This window comes from Alosa alosa, chromosome 3 (genome assembly GCF_017589495.1).
Source record: "Alosa alosa isolate M-15738 ecotype Scorff River chromosome 3, AALO_Geno_1.1, whole genome shotgun sequence".
NCBI lineage: Eukaryota > Metazoa > Chordata > Actinopteri > Clupeiformes > Clupeidae > Alosa > Alosa alosa.
The window spans coordinates 32,456,007-32,471,816 of record NC_063191.1 but is presented as its reverse complement, the minus strand read 5'-3'; positions in this window follow the sequence as shown (position 1 = coordinate 32,471,816).

Below are 15,810 nucleotides of genomic sequence, written 5' to 3'. Positions count from 1 at the left end.
TTTTGAGCTGCGATTTGGTAAGCTTCTCGCATTCGGGTAGCATACTTCTCAGCAAAACTCTTGCGGTCAGATGCCCGTGTATCAGCTTTGCGGCCAAACAACAAGTCAATTGGCAGTCTCAGTGCTCTCCCATAAAGAAGAAAAAATGGAGAATAGCCAGTGGCTTCATGCCTAGTGCAGTTGTAGGCGTACACGATTTGAGGCAGATGTTCCTTCCAGTTATTCTTTTTTTCTTCATGCAGAGTTAATTAAATTAATTTATTTTCTTAGTATTTACATTTTATAAAATGTTACAAAGTAATAACAGTTGTTTAAAAAGAAACGAATTGTTTTAAAACATTTTACCTTTCATTAGTTCATTTTCTTTCTGTCATTGTTAATACAATAAACCGAGATGTATCCAGACCACTAGAGGGCGCTCCCAGAGTGATGGGATTACGACGTGGGTAATGGCTTGATAGTAGAATAAACAGTCGTGAGAAGCCATTGACACGTGTTTTGTTGTACACTTTTCAATCCAATCACAGATTGGGATAAATGCTACAGAGCCACGCTCGCACCCGGGCGTGGTGGTAACACCTACATATGTACAGATGTACTGTTTGTACAACAGGACAGGAGCACACAAAATACATCATTTAATCTCTATAGACGAAATCCTCGCTTGACCCACCGGCAAACGTGCTGAGACCAGGTCGGGGGCCCCCTAGCGGCTCGGGGCTCCAAGCAGTTGCTTGCCTTGTCTGTTGACAAGGTGCGCCTCTGGTCAGAAGCCCTAGGCAACAGCACTGGTCTTACTTCTGTGCTGCTTTTCTCAAATACCCAGAGTGCTTTGCATGCATCACAAGGGGACTCAGCTAAATGTCACCTACTGTATGTCATATGGGCTGGCAGCCATTGCGGGCCTGCACATTCAATACATATGGACTATATGGTGGGCCAGCACACTGAACACATATGAACTATCTGGTACGGCTTCACTGAATCATGAGTCATGGACAGCAAAAAAAATCATTCCATTTTATGTCACAGCAGAGCAGAGGCACTGTCTTTACATTACCACAGGCCTCTAGTGGCATCTGGGGAACCGGTAATGAGACAGAGCTCTCCATGGACTTATTACAGTGATTGTTGCTCTATTAGGTTAACACACACAGACACACACACACACACACACACACACACATACACATACATACACACACACGTACATGTATAAAACTGATAATGAATCGCAGCAGCATCTTTAAAAGCATCCCATTTTGAGAAAAACAGGCATTTCTTTCAGTAGTACACACCAATTCAAGAGCCATGTGCCTGCTAAAATCTGCTGTAACAGTCTACATAAGTGAAGCAGGCAGAGAGAGGGAGAGGCGTTGAGAGAGGCTCTGAGAGGGCCTTGCACAGCTGTCATACCTGGGAGGATCCAGGTTTGCAAACCCCATTAAGTGTTTGTGAGGTAATAACCGCCTGGAAGTGGCTCCCCTGCCCAGCATAGCTGAGCAGCAGGAGCTACAGCAGCTCATTTGCTAAAACACTGCCCGCTCAACACTGCTTGTGATCCGTCCGCCGTCTCTGCACAACACACACACACACACACGCACAGGGCTGTGCTAAAATCAACACACGGCTGTATGTTTGGTTGCCATTCCCAAGCATTGCTGCTCCAACTGCTGTTTGGGGGTCCTCATCCAAGAGGCGTGTGGAGCCTGGAGAACATCCCCTATAAGTTTTCCCTTTTTAACTGACAGCCCTCTGCTATTTATGTGTGTGCTTCTCTCTGTCCCTGGGGAGGGATTGCATTAAGTATGAGGATGTAGTAGAGCACCAGCAGTACATATTCTTCACAAGCTTGCTTTCCGCTTTGGGCCACAGCAGGTTATTACAGCCATCTTTTTTTTTTTTTTTTTTAAATCGACTGCTGAGAGTGATTGACAGTCAGGGTGGAGGATAGGGCCTATCTGTTATTATTTATCCCATTGAACGCTGGAAATGGGGTAATGACAGGCTGATCGCACAGGGGTAGATGAAGACTTAAATTGACAGCCTCGGCCCAGATGCACAGATCTGTGTTTGGTTGGAGGAAAACAGCCCTACTTTTATGTGTCTGGGTGTTAGAGAGAAGAGGCTATGATCATCAAACTCAATTCCGGTCCATCAGTGGCTCTCTTGAAACAAATATTTATCCCCTTGTTGGGTCAGTCATGGGGGGGGCATCTTTAAAATGACAGACCCCCTCCATGCTGTATTGATTGTGGTGCAACCATGAGGTGTGTGTGTGTGTCTGTCTTTGTATTTGTTGGCAGACCTGCAGAGGGTACCCGAGGTCAAATCAACATTAGCTGAACTGATTGACTGCCTGCACAAGATCAGCTCCTCTTGTTTAAAAGTGAATCTTTTTGCTGCTGTGTCTGGACTGGAGAGCAGCACTGACGCTAGTGATCACGGCCATTAGCGCACACTGGCCCATATTCGGTCGTGAAGCTCATTATTCTGCAAGCACATATTGATGCATTCCATAGCCATACGACTCAGAGTGATTGTTGTCATGGTTACAATATTTTTGTTCCCTTAGTTTGCTGATGAATTACGTATTGATTAATTCCTCTTCTATAATTGGATAAAGGGAATAAAAAAACAACATACTGAATTCAGTTTTGTGATTTAGGCATATTTTAGAAATATGAGACAGGCTAAGTAGTCCAGTTGTAATTTCCCTATGGCTGTTTCATTTGTGATTAACCTTACGGTATGAAAATTTGATTAATGTCTAATTACACTGTAGCCTGCGAATATCTCTAGTGAGAGCAAATGTGACCTGAAAGTGCCTAAAAGTTCGCCTGTAAGAGCAATTCAAACAAGTTGTTGAGGGAAGAGGAGTTTCTCTCTCTCTCTCTCTCTCTCTCTCTGTCAATTTTGCTGCATTCTGTAATAAGGAAAAGGGCATGAAGAATGCACGACGGTGAGGTTTTCATCGAGTGCGGTGACATGACAACCTTGTCAGGCCCCCACGCTGGGCAGGAAGCAAATTTGACATGAGTAATTTAGGTATTGGTGGGAGGTCCGGAGAAGTGGTGGAAAGGGGAGAGGAGAGGAGATAAAGAGAGAGGAGGGGAGAGGAGAGAAAGAGCAAGGGCAGGGCAAAGCCTGCCTCCCCACTCCTCAGCATAGCATGGCACACTCAAACGGGCAGCAACTGAGTCGAGGGTGAGCCTGGTTCACGCAGTCGGGAGCCCTAATCATCTAATGAGCTGAAGAAAGAATGCCAGGGAAGGAGAAGGAGCTGAAAAAAATGTTCTTCCTCTGCTGTCAAAGGCGAATCATGAGCTCTCAAATGATTATGCATTTAGTCATGCCTATTGTCGAAACATTTCATTGGTTATTAACGCATTTGCATGTGATGTGACATTATGTAAGGGCAATTTCACTCTTTTGAATCATTACTAATGCATCCACACATTTAGTCAAATATTACATAAATTCACTCTTTTCTGGACATGAATAGAAGAATGAAGCTTTGAAACTGTAAAACTTGCTTTGTCTGTGACAAGTAGGCCTACTTGTTCTTTTTATACAGTATCAATACACTAGGCACAGCACTAGGTATTCAGAACATTTTGTTATTTCATTTAAGGTTCGATTGTAACTGCACACAGATAGCAAGATGTTCCAAAAATACAATAAAAGTACCTTTCTCACAGTATCAATTCAAGAAAATGACAACAACAGCAGAACGAGAGACTGGTACAACAAAACCCTTCAATGCAGTGTCAATGTTGTGATATCTCCCGCAGAAAGTCACTTGGTTGTCCTGTCATGAAATTATTTTGATGGAAAGCCCTTTCCTCTCCTGTCATTCCCCATAGTGAGTCACAGAAGACAGTGAGGCGAGCCGTCTTTTGTGCTCTGCACCAACTATGGATATCATTTAAATGCCAACGTGGAACAGTAAAGCTCTGAAATATGAGTCAGAGCCAGACTTTTATGACTTCCTGACAGGATGATTAGAACATCTGTAAAGTCCGCTCTTTTTTCCCCTTGCACTCTCTTCATAGCTTCTGGATGAGAGAGGGAGCTTTGCCTTGCATGCAGATCTGACTGGAAGTGGGAGACTCAAAATCTTACATGCAGATCAGAAGAGAGAAGACTTTTAACATGTATGCAGAATGTGTCACCAAAGACCTCAAGACTATGCAGACGTTCTAAACAATATGAGTGGTGCACCTGATAACAGTGCTTACATCTCAGTACAAAGGCCCAACCTTATGCTTTGTGATAAGGCTGTTAAGAGAAAAGTGGTAAAGTACCACAGGAAATTTGCATCCACTCATGCACTGCTTTTAAAGTATGTCAGTCTCCATATATTTCATAGGACTTTGTTGATAAATATTACAAATGCCTGGCTTGGTTATTTAGTGCTGTATGGAACTCTGCATGCACAAAAGCCTCTAGATAATTTACTACCCCATAAAAACAGCTTGACTGATTTTCTCGAGTATTTACTGCCTGCCTTGAATGAATAGCTCGGCCATTTCATTCAGTTTATGGTTTTATGTTAATGCACAAAAATCAAATTAAGCTCCATTTGTTTATTTATTTGATTGTTTGTTCACTTTGTGATTTGTTGGTCACTGTGAGTAATGGCTCATGATATATTACAGCAAGTCGCAAGATATATAGGCTTCTTCAGAGGGAGGAAGCAAATCACCTTCTTCTACTGTGGTTCAACTTTCATTTTAGTCAGAATTGTTAGCCTAACAGTTCATTTTACTTGATTGTTGACTCTGTTGTGTTGTGTTGTGTTGTTAACATGTTACGTTATTTTATGTTATATTGCATTATGTTCTGTTATGTTATGTCATGCCATGTCCACAACTTTTGTTTTTCTATTAAATGAAAGTAAAACAAAGAATTCAAAAAACCCCTTTACTGTACTCTCCTTCACAGTGCAGTGCTGAGGCATAGACTCACATCAACCCTCAGGGCTTCCTCTGCCTCAGAGACGCTCCAGGCCATGTCCTTCACTGTCCCTGTCTGCCTCTCAGCCTAGCTGCTCTCCCATTAGCCCCCTGGATGCTGGCACTGACTGATATGTTTACAGTAGTGGGTGATTAAAAAAGATTGTAGATAAAGTCAGACAAGCGCTTAGTCAAATTGAGTCTTAATTGTGGCTATATAGCATATAAGACTGTGGCTGACGTGTTCTGGGAAAGGAGAAAAACATACCCATGGAGGCAAAGATTAGTATTAGCATGTCAAACAAAAGAAATGTTAAATACTTGGCAAAATAAACAATTAATTCTAATGCCATGTTATTATTATGGAAACCATAATTGAACGTTCAGATAATCCCAATTTATTTGTAATTATTGGTCCTTGTCAAATAATACATCATTGGATAAACAGCATTTTGCAGTTCCTGTAAATGTTTTCTCTAAAGACAAGGTGCTCAGATTCAAAAATGCTTATAGCCAATCTGCTTTGCGGAAACAGTTGGAAGCAACAAAACCTCTGAGTCATTTAGACATAACTGTAAACGTCCATATGTGCATACTGCCCTCTGGTGGCCTGTTCTAGGATTAATTGTACCCTGAATAACAAAAGGATTGCTGACATATGTAACAGAACATGTGTTCTTAGTGACAAACTAAGACATATATTGCAAGATGGATGCTGAAAATAATCAATTGATCGATTTACTGTGATGGATTTATTTTTTCCCAATAGTTCAGTGCAGTGCCTAATCTGGCTAAATCATCTGCTCTTTGGCAAGAAAAAAAAGATTAGCTTTGATAATTGAATCGGTCATAATAAGGCCTCAACACTGTTAAACTGTATTTTTGCCACATTCTTTTTTCTTCTCTTGTGTACAGCGGCAGAATCCGCAACCGTTCACTCTTAGGATATACTGTTACATTCTAATATCAACATGCTGAATAAGGGAAATGATAATAAGTTTCCAAGGGACCCACATTGTATACAATCTGTTAGAAAGACTCTCCTTTGAAGTAGTTTCATAGTTTATTCTGACCACATTCAAAGTTGTCAGCAAATACATACTTGTGCATTATTAGAACACAGTGCACTGCAATTTTATCTCAGCCAAAATAAACATCCTTGAGCCTCTGAACCACATAAGTGGTCTTTATTCTCTAATTTCTAATATTTCAAGAACCATTGTAATAACAACTAGAAAACATAATTCGAGGGAATTACCAGTACATGAAAATGCAAAACATATGGTGTAAAATATCATACAGAGTAAAAGCAGATAATGCAGAGATAGTTACAATGGTGTTGCTAGGGTACATATGATGGTTGCTATGCCAAATAAAGTGGTTGCTATGCTGGTTGCTAGGATAATCATGTTGGTTGCTATTTTGGTTGTCATCATGGAAGTGGTTGATAGGTTGTTCCTAGGGTACTTTGAGGTGGTTGCTAGGCTGTTGCTAACATAGTTGTGGTTGCTATGCTGGTTGCTAGGTTAATCTCATTAGTTGCTATGTTGGTTGCTAGGTTGTCATCATGGAAGTGGTTGATAGGTTGTTGCTAGGGTAAATGAGGTGGTTGCTAGGCTGTTGCTAACTTAGTTGTGGTGATTACTATGCTGGTTGCTAGGTTAAACTCATTGGTTGCTATATTGGTTGCTAGGTTGTAACAGTGGAAGTGGTTGCTAGCCTGTTGCTAGGGTATTTGACATGGTTGTTAGGTTGTTGCTTGGGTACTTGAGGTGGTTGCTAGGCTGTTGCTAGGGTATTTTACATGGTTGCTAGGCTGTTGCTAGGGTACTTGAGGTGGTTTGTTGCTAGGGTACATATGATGGTTGCTATGCCAAATAAAGTGGTTGCTATGCTGGTTGCTAGGATAATCATGTTGGTTGCTATTTTGGTTGTCATCATGGAAGTGGTTGATAGGTTGTTCCTAGGGTACTTTGAGGTGGTTGCTAGGCTGTTGCTAACATAGTTGTGGTTGCTATGCTGGTTGCTAGGTTAATCTCATTAGTTGCTATGTTGGTTGCTAGGTTGTCATCATGGAAGTGGTTGATAGGTTGTTGCTAGGGTAAATGAGGTGGTTGCTAGGCTGTTGCTAACTTAGTTGTGGTGATTACTATGCTGGTTGCTAGGTTAAACTCATTGGTTGCTATATTGGTTGCTAGGTTGTAACAGTGGAAGTGGTTGCTAGCCTGTTGCTAGGGTATTTGACATGGTTGTTAGGTTGTTGCTTGGGTACTTGAGGTGGTTGCTAGGCTGTTGCTAGGGTATTTTACATGGTTGCTAGGCTGTTGCTAGGGTACTTGAGGTGGTTGCTAGTCTGTTGCTAGGTTAGTTGTGGTGGTTGCTATGCTGGTTGCTAGGTTAATCTCATTTGTTGCTATATTGGTTGCTAGGTTGTAACTGTGGAAGTGGTTGCTAGGCTGTTGCAAAGCTGTAGAACCTAGAATACGTCACATGAAAAACGTTAGATTGTGATGTCATCAGCCCAATTAAGTCTATGGGGAAATTTTGAGTAGTTTTTAATTAATAGTTTAAAAAGTATAAAAGTTACAAAGATGAAAAATACAAAGCCCGGATGTCACAAGACAAAGTTAAGGCTTATTATTTGTACTATAGGCTTCTTAAGCTAGGCTAAGCACCGGTCAGTTTTTGCAGAAAGCATGAAACTTGGCACAGTTATACTACTACCCCTAGTGATCAAAAATTGAAATGGACCCCAACACATAGCGCCCCCCTAGTGGCCGCCATCTTGAATTGAAATATGGCTACCATTCTTAATAGAATTGTTGATACAACTTCAAAATTAAAAAAGATAAAAAAGTATTTTAAGTTCTAACACTTAATTTTTAGGGTCAAGGAAGCTATTGACATGATTTCCAAACAAACTTGATTTGGCCATTTTGAAATCCAATATGGCAGATACCAAATGTGAAAATATAGACCATCTCTATTGTTTATTCATGATATGATGTTAGTCAAAAACAAGTTCAAAGTTTGACATTTTTTTATCACATGACAACCTCAAAAATATACGAGGCATCAAGTATAATCTGGTAAGATTCCAATATGGCCACCATGTGTAAGAAAATGAGGCAATTATTCTATATTTTGGTTAATGGAAGTAACTACCTACATCTTCAATAAATTCTTATTCTACCTTCTTCTCTTTCTGAGCAAACCTTAACTCTTACTATACACTGCTCAAAAAAATTAAACACTTTACTACATTAGGCTGACGCATTTTTAGCTTTACAACCCGGTAAACAGTTTAAAGCTTTTTAAAAAATTCTCTTAACAATTGTAGAACAATTTAAAACAATTCAAAAAGGTAGAGTACAATAGGAAAAAGTGAGTAAGTGAGTGCTGTTTTTATACAGTCAAGTGTCAGTTCTAGTCAGGTGGTAAGTGCTAGAATTAGCTAGTTGTAAGTAGTGCTACGAGATGAGATATTCTCTGAAGAGCTGGGTCTTCAGGAGTTTTTTGAAGATGGAGAGGGATACCCCTGCTCTAGTAGGAACTGGTAGTGCGTTCCACCAACGAGGAACAACAGATGGAAAAGTTTGGATTGACCTGAGCGTACCAGTGGCAGAGCTAGACGTTGTTCGCCTGAGGAGGGCAACAGTCGGGAGGTAGCATATGCCTGTATGAGGGCATTCCAATAGGTGGGAGCAGAACCGGAGACTACTTTGTAGGCATGAGTTAGAGACTTGAATTTGATGCGGGCGGCCATAGGTAGCCAGTGTAGCTAGATGAAGCGGGGTAACGTGCCCTTTTGGGTTAGTTGTAGACCAGGTGTCCCACCACATTCTGGATCATCTGAAGGGGTTTCACTAGCCTGACGAGCCAGACCCACATTAAAATGTAGGGTCTGGGCACTCACCGTTTGCAGTATTCAGTCTGAGGGGCGGGATAATCGGTTGTCTTTCAAATTCCCTCTGCATGCAATTGGACAGCTATGAGTCCCATGCGTTTACCACCAGCGGAGCTAGTTGGCTAGTTCAAACTTTTGCCAACTTAATAAGCTTAACTCGTGTCACACTGTTCGCCAACAGCAACATCCATCTTATTTGTTTTCAAGTAGCAGGGAATTCAAGCCAAACCGTTGCAACTCTGCCATCAATCATTATGTTAAGCCCGCCTAATGACTCTATACACGATTTGATTGGCCTGATAGAAGTTTAAATTTTCGAGCTCACAAGCCAACGGAGAGTTTCTAGACTAGCCCTGGCAGCAAATGTAATTTAGGGTGTAAATGTAAATGAAATCTAGACGCTAGGGTGCGTCTAGATTTCTAGGCTAGGGTTTCACTGTGTAGGCTGGGAGACCTGTCAGAAGGGCGTTACAGTAGTCGAGTCATGAGATGACTATTGCCTGTACCAGGAGTTGGGTAGCATCTTGAGTCAAGTAAGTCTTGATTTTCTGTATGTTGTAGAGTGTGAAACGGCACGACCGGGCAACCGAGGCAACATGATCAGAGAAAGCTAGTTGGTTGTCGAGAACGACTCCTACATTTCTTGCAGCCCTGGTAGGTGCAACAGACAGGGAGTCAATTTTGATGTTGATGTCATGATGTATAGTAGTAGGTTTAGCTGGGAGGACCAGCAGTTCGGTTTTTGAGAGGTTTAGCTGGCGGTGGTGTGCCTTCACCCATGTAGATATGTCTGAGAGGCAATCTGAGATCTGTGCCGAGACCAAGGGGTCATCAGGTGGAAAAGACAGATATAGCTGTGTGTAGTCTGCATAGCAGTGGTATGAGAAGCTGTGCGAACGGATAATCTGTCCCAAAGAGGTGGTGTAGATAGCAAAGAGAAGGGGACCCAGCACTGAGCCCTGTGGTGAGATGGTGAGGTGCGGACAGCTGTCCAAGCCATGATACGTTAAACGAGTGTCCTGTAAGGTAGGATTCAAACTGATATGGACTGGGTAATATGTTAGGAACGAAAGGATGCCACTTTGTTTTTTGGGAATGAAAATGATCAATCCACAAAGGACTGAATTCAAAGACCCCCCGAAAATCTAAGTGAAAAAATGACGCGGCAAGCTAGTCCATTTTGCCTAAATTTCATCACACCAATTCATGATGGTACTCAGTAGTTCGTATGGCCCCGACATGCTTGATGGCATCGGGCATGCTCCTAATGAGACGGTGGATAGTGTCCTGGGGGATCTGCTCCCAGATGTGGAAATGGCTCATCACTGAGCTCCGTGACAGTCTGTGGCGGTGTTGGATGGACTAAAACATAATGTCCCAGAGGTGTTCAATTGGATTTAATTGTGGGGGGACAGTCAATGGCATCAATGACTTCATCTTCCATGAACTGCCTGCACACTCTCGCTACATGTGTCCAGCCATTGTTGTGCACCAGGAGGAACCCAGGGCCCACTGCACCAATACAGGGTCAGACAATGGGTCTGAAGTTTTCATCCTGATGCCTAAGAGCAGTGAGGGTGCCGTTGTCTTGCCCGTAGAGGTCTGTGCCTCCTTCCAGGATATCCCTCCCCAGACCATCACTGGCCCACCACCAAACCAGTCCTGCTGAATGATGTTGCAGGCAGCATTACGTTCTCCAAGACATCTTCAGACCCTTACACGTCTGTCACTGCACTGGGAGACAGCACAATCCTTCTGCCAATGGAACGTATTGGTGTGCTATTCTGGAGGAGTTGGACTACCTGTGCAACCTTTGTCCAGGTACTGGCTTATGCTACCAGTAGTGGCACTGACCCTAGCCAAATGTGAAACTAGTGAAAAATCAGTCAAGATGGATAAAGATGGAAAATGTATAATTTGCCACCAGCTGTGAAACCATTCCTGTTTTTACAGACCTATCTCCCTTCTTCCTTTCTTGTCAAAGTCTTTGGAGAAAGTGGTCTTCAAGCAAGTCTGTGATTCACTATTTTAGAACAACCTGCTAGACCCTATGCAGTCTGTTTTCAAGAGTCATTCTACTGAAACTGCTTTTCTGTCTGTGACCGAAGCATTGAGAGTAGCTAAGTCCTCATCTAAGTTGCATTAGTATTCATTTTACTAGACTTATCTGCAGCCTTTGATACTGTTAACCATGATATTCTCCTTTCTACATTATCTGAACTGGAATTTCTAAGAAAGCCCTTGACTGGTTTAAATCCTACCTTAAAGGGCGTTCTTTCAGCATGTCTTGGCAGGGACAGGTATCACAGTCACATGACCTCACCACAGGTGTACCTCAGGGATCAGTATTAGGGCCTCTACATTTCTCTATTTACACCACATCCCTTGGTAAGTTCATTCGCTCCAATGAATTTGATTATCCCTGCTATGCGGACAATACTCAACTTTACCTGTCTTGAGCTTTTGGTGTTTCCAGCTAAAACAGCTAACAAATCCACCACAACGAAGTACCCAAGGACTGGGTGCTGAGCACACTAGCCAGTGTCCTAAAACTGTGTCCTAAGTGCTGGTTCACTGACTAGCATGAGTCCTAATGTGTCAGGAGGGAGCTAAACCATAAAGTATTACATATTTAAATTAGCTTCATTGTCTTAAGATATTAAATCATTGATGCTAGGACTGGTATAACCATTTTATGGGATGCAAAATATTAAACTATAATAAAACTAAATATATCTTTTCACACGATCACTATATGCCTTAAAAGAAAACTTTGGCATACGCTAATTGGCCTTACCCACCTCCATTGAATTAAGCTAACAGTGGGATGTGTTGGACTGGGTTATTGCACGCACAGAAAAGAAAAGTGTTTGTACTAAATTATCTAACTCTAGGACAGAAGACAAAATAGCTAATTTCCCAAAAGGCAGCATATGTTTCTTTAAGAGACTTGACAGACGCTATCATCCATGGGTTTTAGCCTCCTTGCTAGCATGGCAGCCTCTAGGGGGCAAATTAGAAGGATTGAGCCCAGGCAAGTGCAAGGTTTAGTCACACAGTCAAAACGTCACACAACTTCACACCTACAATAAATGCACCATAGTTTTTGACTCAGTGTCTCAATTTATGGCTACTTCCTTAAAATCCAACATGTCTGCCAATTTGATTATGCATGATTGTCACATTATGTATTTCATAATGCTGAAAAATGGCTATAGATGTTATGTTATGCTGCCCCCTACTGGAGGCAGGCTCCTGAGTGGTATTTGGTCTTGACGACACGTTTCAGTAAAGCTCCAACCATCTAAAGCAATCCTGTGTCCTATCGTTTACTTCAGTATAAGTCTAACACAACATGGTGTCAGAAGTTCGACCTTGGACCTATTTTGAAGAAATTGGGAAGAGGATTTTTGCTAGTGTTTAGTGCTAACAGCTGGAGTTAGCGTGCTAGCGCAAGTGGAATTGCTAGCATGGAGCGGTACCAGATTCCCCCACCATCGAAGCTTGACGTCTCAAAACCGGAGGAATGGCCCAAGTGGAAGAAAAGGTACGAACGATACCAGATAGCATCAGGGCTAGACATACAGCCAGTCTAAAACCAGGTAAACGCCTTGTTATACACTATGGGAGAAGACACCGAAGATATAGTAACGACACTTCGACTTACCGATGAGGAACTTGCCAATGTCAATATGACACTGTGATGGAGCGGCTTGAAGGCTACTTTGTGGTGAGAAGGAACGTGATTTTCGAAAGAGCAAAATTTAACCTGAGACAACAGGAAGAGAAGGAGACTGTAGATAGTTTTATCATGGCGCTTTATTGTTTAGCTGAGCACTGTGGCTATGGTGCATTACATAACGAGATGATACGGGATAGACTCGTTGTGGGACTGCGTAACAAAAAACTATCAGAGCAGCTTCAAATGGATGCAGAGCTCACCCTAGAGAGAGCCGTTACTCGTGCACGTCAGACTGAAATAGTCAAAAAGCAGCAAGAGATAATGAAAAGTAACTTAAAACCGGACTCAAGTGCAAATGTAGACAGTGTTCGTTTCCAACAGAAAAGTTATGCTAAAAACAAAGGGAAAATGCAATGGCAACCAAAAGAAAAAATGCATGCATCAAAGCGGCAACAGGACAGAGGGAACGCTTGCAAGAGGTGCGGGAGAGCGTCAGGGCCAGTGGTGGAGGAAGTACTGAACCTCAGTACTTAAGTAAAAGTACAAATACACAGAGAAATATTTACTTTAGTAAAAGTAAAAGTACCACAATGACAACCCTACTTAAGTAAAAGTAAAAAGTACCTGCTTTTAAATGTACTTTAAGTATTAAAAGTAAAAGTATTTGCATAATGATTTATTCTCTTAATATCTATATTCTAAAAGGAAAAATCAGTATGGGCTGTGGCATTTTAATTAAGCTATTAAATTTTAATTTTGTTGGTGTACTTACAAACTTTTCAATGCCTCGTTTTATGAGTAAAGAACATACTGTAGAAGTTTCGTACCATTCAGGGCATTATTAGTGGGGTAATTTACATGATAAAAGTTGGTTCCATTACGCCTGCAGAAACTCATTAGTTTCTGACAGGGCTACTCGACCAGGGTTCGACCAAGGGAAAACAGGTTCTGGGAGGGTGTTTGGCTCGGGATCATGGTGCAAAAGACCCTAGGGTGAAATTACTCCGAACCATCGCTTTATGCAGTTGAGCAGGAGTTGGGATTGGATTGGACTGGACTGGACTTGACTGTGTTGTGTTAGATTGGATTGGATTGGACTTGATTGGATTGAATTGGATTGGACTGGACTGGATTCGAAGGTCACCGAATTTATTGTGTGTCCTCAAGATGTACTCCTAAGTCCACATACCAAGTTTGGTTTAAATCGGTGAAAGTGTTGATAATTATAGCACCCCTAGTGGTCAAAGCACACCAAATAAATTGTGGGTCCTTAGGATGTGTTCACGAATCAACGTACCAAGTTTGGTGTCGATACGAAAAAGTCTTCCTAATTATAGCGTCCCTAGTGGTCAAAGTACACCAAGTGTATTGTGCGTCCTCAGGATCGGGTCCCGAGTCCATATACCAAGTTTGGTTTCGATATGTAAAGGCGTTGCTGAGATATGAGCTAATTTCCTGTATCTCTAGCGCCCCCTTAGTGGACAAACGTCACCAAATGTATTGTGTGTCCTCAGGATGGGGTCCTAAGTCCATATACCAAGTTTGGTTTCTATATGTGAAAGCATTGCTGAGATATGACCCTACTTCCTGTGATTATAGCGCCCCCTAGTGGTCAAAAGACTCCAAATTTATTGTGTGTCTTCAGGATGGGGTCTCAAGTCCATGTACCAAGTTTGGTTTCAATATGTGTAAGCATTGCTGAGATATGAGCCTACTTCCTGTGATTATAGCACCACACTGTGGTCAAAATGTACCACATTTCTTGAGCCTCCTTCTAATTGGGTCCTGAGCACATGTAGTAAGTTTAATCTTGACACGAGAAAACCTTGCTGAGATATCACTTCACTTCCTGTTTGGCAGCTTTGCCAACAATTTTAATTGGCTGTTACGGGAGAACGGTTTTAGATTTGAAGACAAAAAGGGATAACTTTTTTGAGGCTTCGTCTGAAGATCATCTGCACCAAGTTTCGTGAAAATCGGACAAACTTTGTGACCTGTGAAAACTTTTAGATGTTTTTGATTAAATCCAATATGGCGGCTGAATTAATTACGATGACATCACAATTTGGCATGGGTCAGCCTATGGACCTCCAACAGTATTAACAGATCCCAGTAGTACATTTTAATTCCAAACACAACAGCAGCTACAGGCCAAAACACATTTTTCCTAATTGCAGCGCCCCCTAGAGGTGAAAGGTCACCAACGTTTTTGAACATCCTCCTGATGTGGTTATGAGTCCACGTACTTGTTTGATTATGATACATGAAATGGTTGCGGAGAAATGAGCTTACTTCCTGTTTGGCAGCTTCGCCACAAATTTCGATTAGCTGTTACGGGAGAACGGTTTTAGTTCCGAAGACGAAAAGGGAAAACTTTTGTGCTGCTTGGTCTGAAGATCATATAAGTTTTGTGAAAATCGGACAAACTATGTGAGAAAGTTTCACTTTCGATAAAATCCAATATGGCGGAAAATCCATCATGCCGAAAATTAACGTCATAGAACTCGGAACTCGGCTTGGTCTAGGGATTCCAACGCTACCTCATTTTTGACAATTGGGCATACGGGTCAAAAGTTACGTGCGTGAACGCACATCCAACTTTGGCCTGTTGGTGGTGCTAGAGCACTCAAGGTGCCAGCAGAAAACTTGGTTCAATTAATTATTGGACTGTCCCCAATCAGTGTGCCAAATTTCACAACTTTTGACCAGACGGTTCTATGGGCTGCCATTGACTTCCATGGCGGAATAATAATAATAGGAAAACGTAGAAACACAATGGGTGCCTTCGCAGCTTCGCTGCTTAGCCCCCAATAATAAGAAGAAAACATACAAACACAATGGGTGCCTTCGCAGCTTCACTGCTTGGCCCCCAATTAAAGCCGTCACTGCCATGGAGGAGCCGAGAGATGTCAGCGGGGTGAGACGTTTCCTTGGCATGGTGAACCACCTCGGGAAATACATTCCTCAGCTGGCTGAGAAGACACAGCCATTGCGAGTTCTTCTTCTTCGAAAAAAATGTGGACATGGGGACAACCCCAGCAACAGGCGTTCGACAGCATTAAAGGAGAGCTCAGCAGCCCACCTGTCATGGCGCTGTACGACAGACATGCACACACAGTTGTGTCTGCCAATTATCCTCGTATGCCTTAGGAGCTGTCCTACTACAGAAACAAGATCACACACTGAAACCAGTAGCATATGCTTCACGTGCTCTTAGTGACACAGAAAGAAGATATGCCCAGGTTGAAAAAGAAGCCCTAGCA